The sequence below is a fragment of the Podarcis filfolensis genome, assembly GCF_964270895.1.
Source record: "Podarcis filfolensis genome assembly, chromosome: 5".
Classification (NCBI taxonomy): domain Eukaryota; kingdom Metazoa; phylum Chordata; class Lepidosauria; order Squamata; family Lacertidae; genus Podarcis; species Podarcis filfolensis.
The window spans coordinates 15,047,134-15,053,993 of NC_139608.1; the positions used below are offsets into that span (position 1 = coordinate 15,047,134).

The 6,860-nt window shown below is 45.2% G+C and overlaps 1 long non-coding RNA gene across 1 annotated transcript; it reads right to left on the reverse strand.

The window, feature by feature from the left end:
* Positions 1-5,116: 5,116 nt before the first annotated feature.
* LOC310763104 lies at positions 5,117-6,638 on the reverse strand. The gene is made up of 2 exons (XR_014548485.1): positions 5,661-6,638; positions 5,117-5,432 (listed from the first exon to the last, which is right to left on the reverse strand). It is a non-coding gene; the product is annotated as an uncharacterized lncRNA (long non-coding RNA).
* Positions 6,639-6,860: the final 222 nt, after the last annotated feature.

Sequence of the window (6,860 nt, forward strand, 5' to 3'; positions counted from 1 at the left end):
TCTGCAGTTCTGTTGTGGACATGAGGTTTTGCCTACGTTTCATTGAAATACATAACACAGTCATATATTTATGCTTAATGGCCACATTCCTGTAATCTCTGACTGACCAGTCCATTATATAATTGTTCTAGTAAAACTAAAGTAAAACTGTTAAATCCATTCTTATCTCAGAATTTTCACCATGGTCATACAGGACTAAATGTATAGTGTACTCATACATCATTTATTTAAGCAGTTTCTAGACTGTGTTCTCTATATATATTTAGTGGTTGCAGAGTCTCCTGTGTAGAATGACTTCAGCCGATAATAGCTGGTTCGCAATAATCTGGTTAGGGCAGTTAAGTCAGAAACTTAAGTTCAGAAGAAAAGTCTTAGTCTTTCAGTTCTGCTATTATGTTTGGCCAAAGGTCAGTTCCCTATAATGGTTATGCAAGCGATTTATTCTGCCTTTCCCCTCCCTTCAGACAGCACCATGCATATAGCAAGAGCATTGTTGGAATAATTTTATGCAAGCCCTATTTGTAATTTTTGGTAACCATACTTTCAAAAGTGAGTGGCTATCTGCAAGACTGCCGTTTGCATTCGTGATTATTCATTATGGGTGATAATCAGTGTTCATCACACTCAAGAGTAGACCCATTGAATTCAATAGGCAAGTTGTTTAAGTCCATTGATTTATGTGGGTCAAGTTGAAGCATGACCTAGGTGGATGTCAGCCTTACCACTTGTATCCAGCCTTTCTTCAATAACTCAAGGTGAGATATATGTGGCTCTCAGATGGCTTCCCTTTTCAGCACTGACCAGACCTGTGTGACCTCAGCAAGGTTGCAGCATTGTGTGCCTTCAAACCCTGATGATCTTACTGATCTTCAACTTTAAAGATTTGCAAACAAAAAGAAAGCAATAATATTAATACAATTCCAGCAACAATGTTAAAAATGAGAAGATGTGTTTTTTTAAGCTGTAGCAACATATTTCTGTTCTCATCCTGAAGCAAAGTTCTTAACCCGAGGTACTATTTCTGGGTTAGGGGAGTCTGTAACGTGAAGCGTATGTAACCCAAGGTACCACTATACACCGCCCATCTGGCTGGGTTTCCTCAGTCACTCTGGGCAGCTTTCAACAGAATATTAAAAACACGATAAAACATCAAACATTAAAAACTTGCCTAAACAGGGTTGCCTTCAGATGTCTTCTAAAAGTCAGATACAGTGGACCCTCCGGATATGAACTTAATTCATTCTGGGGGTCCGTACGTACCCCGAAAGTCTGCATCTAGAGGCGCTGCTTCTGTGCACACACATGGCACAATCAAGTGCTTCTGTGCATGTGTGCAGAGCGCTTCTGCGCACGCACGCACCGCAAAACCCGGTAGTATACACTTCCAGGTTTGCTGTGTTCGCAACCTGAAAGTTACGTTACCCAAAGGTACACCCTGAATTGTAGTTCAACAACATCGGGAGGGCCACAGGTTCCCCCACCTCCCAGGTAGATTTTTGTTCCTCGTCCACCAGATGGCTCTCAAGTCTCCAGTGACTGACTTACTATTCAAATATAATGTATGGGTAGTCCGTGATTATAAAAGGACTGGCTGTTGCGTTCGGGAACTCGCCTCTCCCAATAATCTCTTTAATAGACCTGAACATCCACGTAGTCTTTAGCACTGTTTTTATGTACACTCCAGTGAATTTATATTGCCGGTTTAAAATATTGGTTCAATGGGCTGCTAACAGTCTTCGCCACTAGCTGGCTGTATTGCACCATAATAATAATTCGGCAGAGCGTGCAGCTTTAGAAGGGAATGTAAATGAACATCTCAGGCAAACAAGCTGGCATCTTAACACTTTTTGTACTCCCTCCCCCAAGAGCCATCTGGGTCTGAGTATTGCCCCACACAACTTGGTTAATGGGCGGCTCATTATTCATTGCAAAAGCTACCGTATAGCCTTTTGAAGGGCAAACAGAAGTTGCAAGTGAGCTTCTGAGTTCTTCAAAGCTCTTCTTTCAGTTAAGAATGTAAGAAGGACCCTGCTGGATTAGACCAAAAGCCCCATCTAATCCAGAGCTCTCTAGGCTAAGGTTACCAGACGTCCCCGTTTCCTGGAGACAGTCCCCAGATTTGCAAATCAGTCCCCATACAAAATCAATTGAAGTTGAAATGTGTCCCCGGATTCACTGAAAAAATCTGGTAACCTTACTCAGGACAGAGGGTTTAACCAGTTGCCTATGGGAAGTCTGCAAGCAGGATTTGAGTGTTATAGCACGCTCCTCAGCAACTAGTATTCAGGTACACTGCCTCTGGTCCTACAGGCCATCATGACTAGTAGCCACAGATGAATTTATCCATGAATTTATCCCATCCCTTTCTAAAGCCATCCAAGTTGGCATCCACCACTGCATCTTGTGGCAGTGAGTTCCATAGTTCAACTGTGCACTGTGTAAAGGGCCTCCTTCCAGCCATTCTGGATCCCCATCATCCAGCAGAATGTTAAATCAAAGGGGCACCTAGGGCAAGACTTTTGGGGCTCCACTGAGGGGAATTAGCAGGAGGGGCCCCCGCCAATCGGAGTAAATGATGTATCACAGATTCTCGTCTAAAGAATGGGAGCCAGCCCCCACCCCATAGGACCAGCTGAACTAAGTGATGCTATGCACATTGAACTGAATATGGACTAAGCAGCTGAACTTAGGTCCCACTGAAATCAATGGGACACAATTTAGCCATGACTTTCACATAGCATGGAATGGGGTCATAAAATTGGAAGGGACCAATTGTAGGCTGACCAGAAGAGGATGTGGCCCTTGGTCTGCAAAAGATTCCCCACCTCTGGTCTATAGTTAGATAAGAGCACCACCCTGTTAATTTAAAAAACCAGGCTGGCAGGTAGAGGTGTGAAGAGGAAAACCAGGTGTGATGTTGGAGCCCAGAAGTGCAGTTTGTAACAGTCTTAAGAAGTAGTGTGGGAGGTGTCAGGCAGATGAAATTAAATATGTTCCCTGCAGTGTAAAGCAGGCTGCATTGACAGCTGCAGTGACGAAGAATCTGGCAGAAGGCGCTTGCAAAGTCAGGTGCCGGCTTGGTTGATAGTTTCCCTCTTGAGGTGTTTTTGGAAATCACACATGGCTGCAGGCAGGATCTGGGCAGGCGAGATTTTTATTCTGGCTATATGTGCTTGACAATCTGGCCAGCCGCTGTGAGAACAGGATACTGAACTACATGGTCCTTTGACCTGGTCCAGCAGCGCTTGTCTATTCTTGTGTTTTTCCAGACCTCTTAAAGTAGTTTCAAAGAGGTTTTGCTTTTCGTGGTTTCAAAGTGGGGCTGTGCCTTGATGGTAGAGCCATCCCAGCATCCAGATCGGGGTGGGGCGCATCCCAGCATCCACCATAGGGGTGGGGTGCACCGTGGGGCCTCCAGAGTCTGCAGCGGGCGGACTGTTTGGGCAGGAGAGAAGTGTGGCTCAGGCACGCTGCAGGCCCCGCAGTGAGTGCCGCCCGGCATTTTGTCACCCCCCTCAGTGGTGACACTCGGGGCGGCCCACACCCCCTTTCTCCGCTCCTGAATCCATTCTCCCGAGGTGCCAGTGTTTGCATCTGGCTCCCAATCCACCAAGATGCCATTTCCTAACTGACTCACATTCAGAAGAACTCAGAATTTTAAGGCCACCATCACACCCAAGACATCTGAAGGCAGCCCTGTATACTATAGGGAAGTGGGTTTTTTTAATGTTTAATGTTTTATTACGTTTTTATATATATTGGAAGCCACCCAGAGTAGCTGGGGCAACCCAGTCAGATGGGAGGGGTATAAATAATAAAATAATTATTATTATGGAATAGGACGTCCCTATTTTCATCGGAGAAACGTTGGAGGGTACAGCTCTCAGAGTGGTTTCGCAACCAATCCCTTCTCTCAGGGAACCCTGAGAATCGTAGCTCTGTGAGGGGAATAGGGGTCCCCTAACAACTCTCACAAGGGACACAGGTGGCGCTGTGGGTTAAACCACAGAGCCTAGGGCTTGCCAATCAGAAGGTTGGCAGTTCGAATCCCCGCAGTGGGGTGAGCTCCTGTTGCTTGGTCTCTGCTCCTGCCAATTTAGCAGTTCGAAAGCACGTCAAAGTGCAAGTAGATAAATAGGTACTGCTCTGGCAGAAAGGTAAACGGCATTTCCGTGCGCTGCTCTGGTTCGCCAGAAGTGGCTTAGTCATGCTGGCCACATGACCTGGAAGCTATATGCCAGCTCCCTTGGCCAATAAAGCGAGATGAGCGCCGCAATCCCAGAGTCGGTCACAACTGGACCTAACGGTCAGGGGTCCCTTTACCTAACAACTCTCACACTAGGGACAGAGACTAATGGCAAGGGCTGGGGACACAGGAAATTGCCATATACTGAGTCAAACCATTGGTCCATCTAGTTCTTAATTTCTTACTCTAACTGGCAAAGGCTCTCTAGGCTTTCAAATTGGCTACATTTCCAACCCTACCAGGAAATGTCAGGGAATGAACCCGAGACCTTCTGCATACAAGATGGATGCTTTACCACTGAGCTGTGACCCTCCCCAAGAAGTTGTGTTGCCCTTTACATCCCTTGGGGAAGAATAAGCCAACGGCACTGCTAGTGGATGAAATATCCGGCCCATTTTCCTTTGTGTGTGCACGCTATCAGAAAAAAAATAATATTGAGAAATGAGTGCTATTATTTTTAATCTCCCCGCCCCCCTCCTTTTTGGATATTCAGCTACAATATGTGCTTGAACCCAAGCCAACACAATGCAAACACTCTGATTAAGCATCGCACTGGACCAAGGCAGACAATGCCCCCTTTGTTCTCCAGAGTGTATGGCCTGCTAGTCAGGCAACGTTTGTTTAGCCCACGTGTAACACAGTTTATCGTAACTCAAAAGCTCCGAAAACAAGAGGCCTACACACAGTGTTGCCGTTGTGCTGATAGGACTCGCTGCGAAACGGCCAATGCCCTCCTTTGTTGACCTTGATGTTTCCAAACCGATAGTTTTTAAAGGAAGCTTTGATTGTTTCCTGAGTCCTGTTCTTTTTTGCTGACTGATAAGGCAGTGGTTTTGGGGGGGGGGGTGTTGTTATTGGGTTGGGGGGGGGTTAAGGCTGCTTTGTTCATCGGCCTCCTCAGCTTTTCACATGCTTGAACGAAACGTCAGTGCCAGCAGGTGAATGCTGATGATTAAAACGAAAACCAAAAATCAACAACTGGATTGTAATGGAATCAAAAGGGGGGCAAATGACTGTTGTTTAACCAAATGGTTTCCTCCCCACCACATTACTGTTCCTTTTGTTTGTTTGCTTGCTTGCTGAATTTTACAGCTGTGAAAAGGCAGTGGATTTCATACTAAGGACCAGCAGGAAAAGGATCTAAAACAAAAATGACAATATCATAAGAACATAAGTACCATGGTACCTCAGGTTACATACGCTTCAGGTTACAGACTCCACTAACCCAGAAATAGTGCTTCAGGTTAAGAACTTTGCTTCAGGATGAGAACAGAAATTGTGCTCGGGCTGTGTGGCAGCAGCAGGGGGCCCCATTAGCTAAAGTGGTGCTTCAGGTTAAGAACAGTTTCAGGTTAAGTACGGACCTCCGGAACGAATTAAGTACTTAACCTGAGGTACCACTGTAGTGTGTTACTGGGATCAGGCCAGTGGGCAAATTAGTCCAGCACTGTGTTCTCACGTTAGTCAGCCAGATGCCTATGGGAAGCCCAAAGACAGGACAAGAGCACTCTCTGCCCTTGCAATTCCCAGAAACTGGCATTCATAGGCATTCTGCCACTGATAGCCACATTCCCCATAAATTAAACTAACCCTCTATTGAAGCCACCCTAGTTGGTGGCCATCGCTATTGTCCTAATATATCAACAATGCCTTTCTGCTAATTTATAGTGCAGCCATGTGTCATGGTGTAACTTTTCTTCTCCTTGAAATCTTTCCATTCTTGTTGGTCGTTAACATGGACGTAGAAATAGTTTGCTCCTTTCCTTCTCCCTCCCAATCCCTTTTCCTTTTGTGCTGTGTCTTTTAGGATTGCTGGACGGCAGGTAAGAGACAGTTCCATGTGCACTGTGCTGGGTTTTTTTTTCTGGCTGAAGAGCAGGAGGAAAATGCTAATGATCAGTAACTGCCGACCAACTTCTTTGTAAACTGATGCTGCTCAGAATACAGCTTTGTACTCAGAATAGCTTTGTCTTCCAGTGGTAATAACCCTAAAGTTCCTGTAATCTTTCTACCACTAGCCTTAGCAGACTATTTTTTCTGCACTCTTCTGTTATATTCACCCCGGCAAATGCTCAACATTCTCAATATACGAAATTAATGCAGACTAAAATAAGATGCCATGACTCAGTGTGCATGTTTGCTCCAAAGTAAATCCCACTGACTTCATTTGAGCTTACTCCCCAGCCCACACATGTGCAACTGCAACCCATGGGACACATGCAGCCCTCAGAGGTGTTTTGTGCAGCTCTTGTGGGTGCCCAAGCCCCCTCTCCATCACTGAATTCTTCCGCTTCCTGTTGCAAATTTTGCTGCCTCTGGATGAATGCTCATTGCCATATAACCTACAAATGCCATCAGTTGCAAATGCTCACGTCAAACCTCTGCAAAATAATAATAATAATAAATTTTTATTTATACCCCGCCCTTCCCGGTTTAAAAACCGGGCTCACGGCGGCTAACAGCAAATATAAAGCATTGATTAAAATGCGACTATAAAACAGCATAAAATACAACATAAAATGCAGCATCAATATCAATAAAATTCTAAAATTCAGGGGTCATTTTTTTTGGGGGGGTTCCAGTCAGTAGACATCATATGATCACCAGGGCTAAC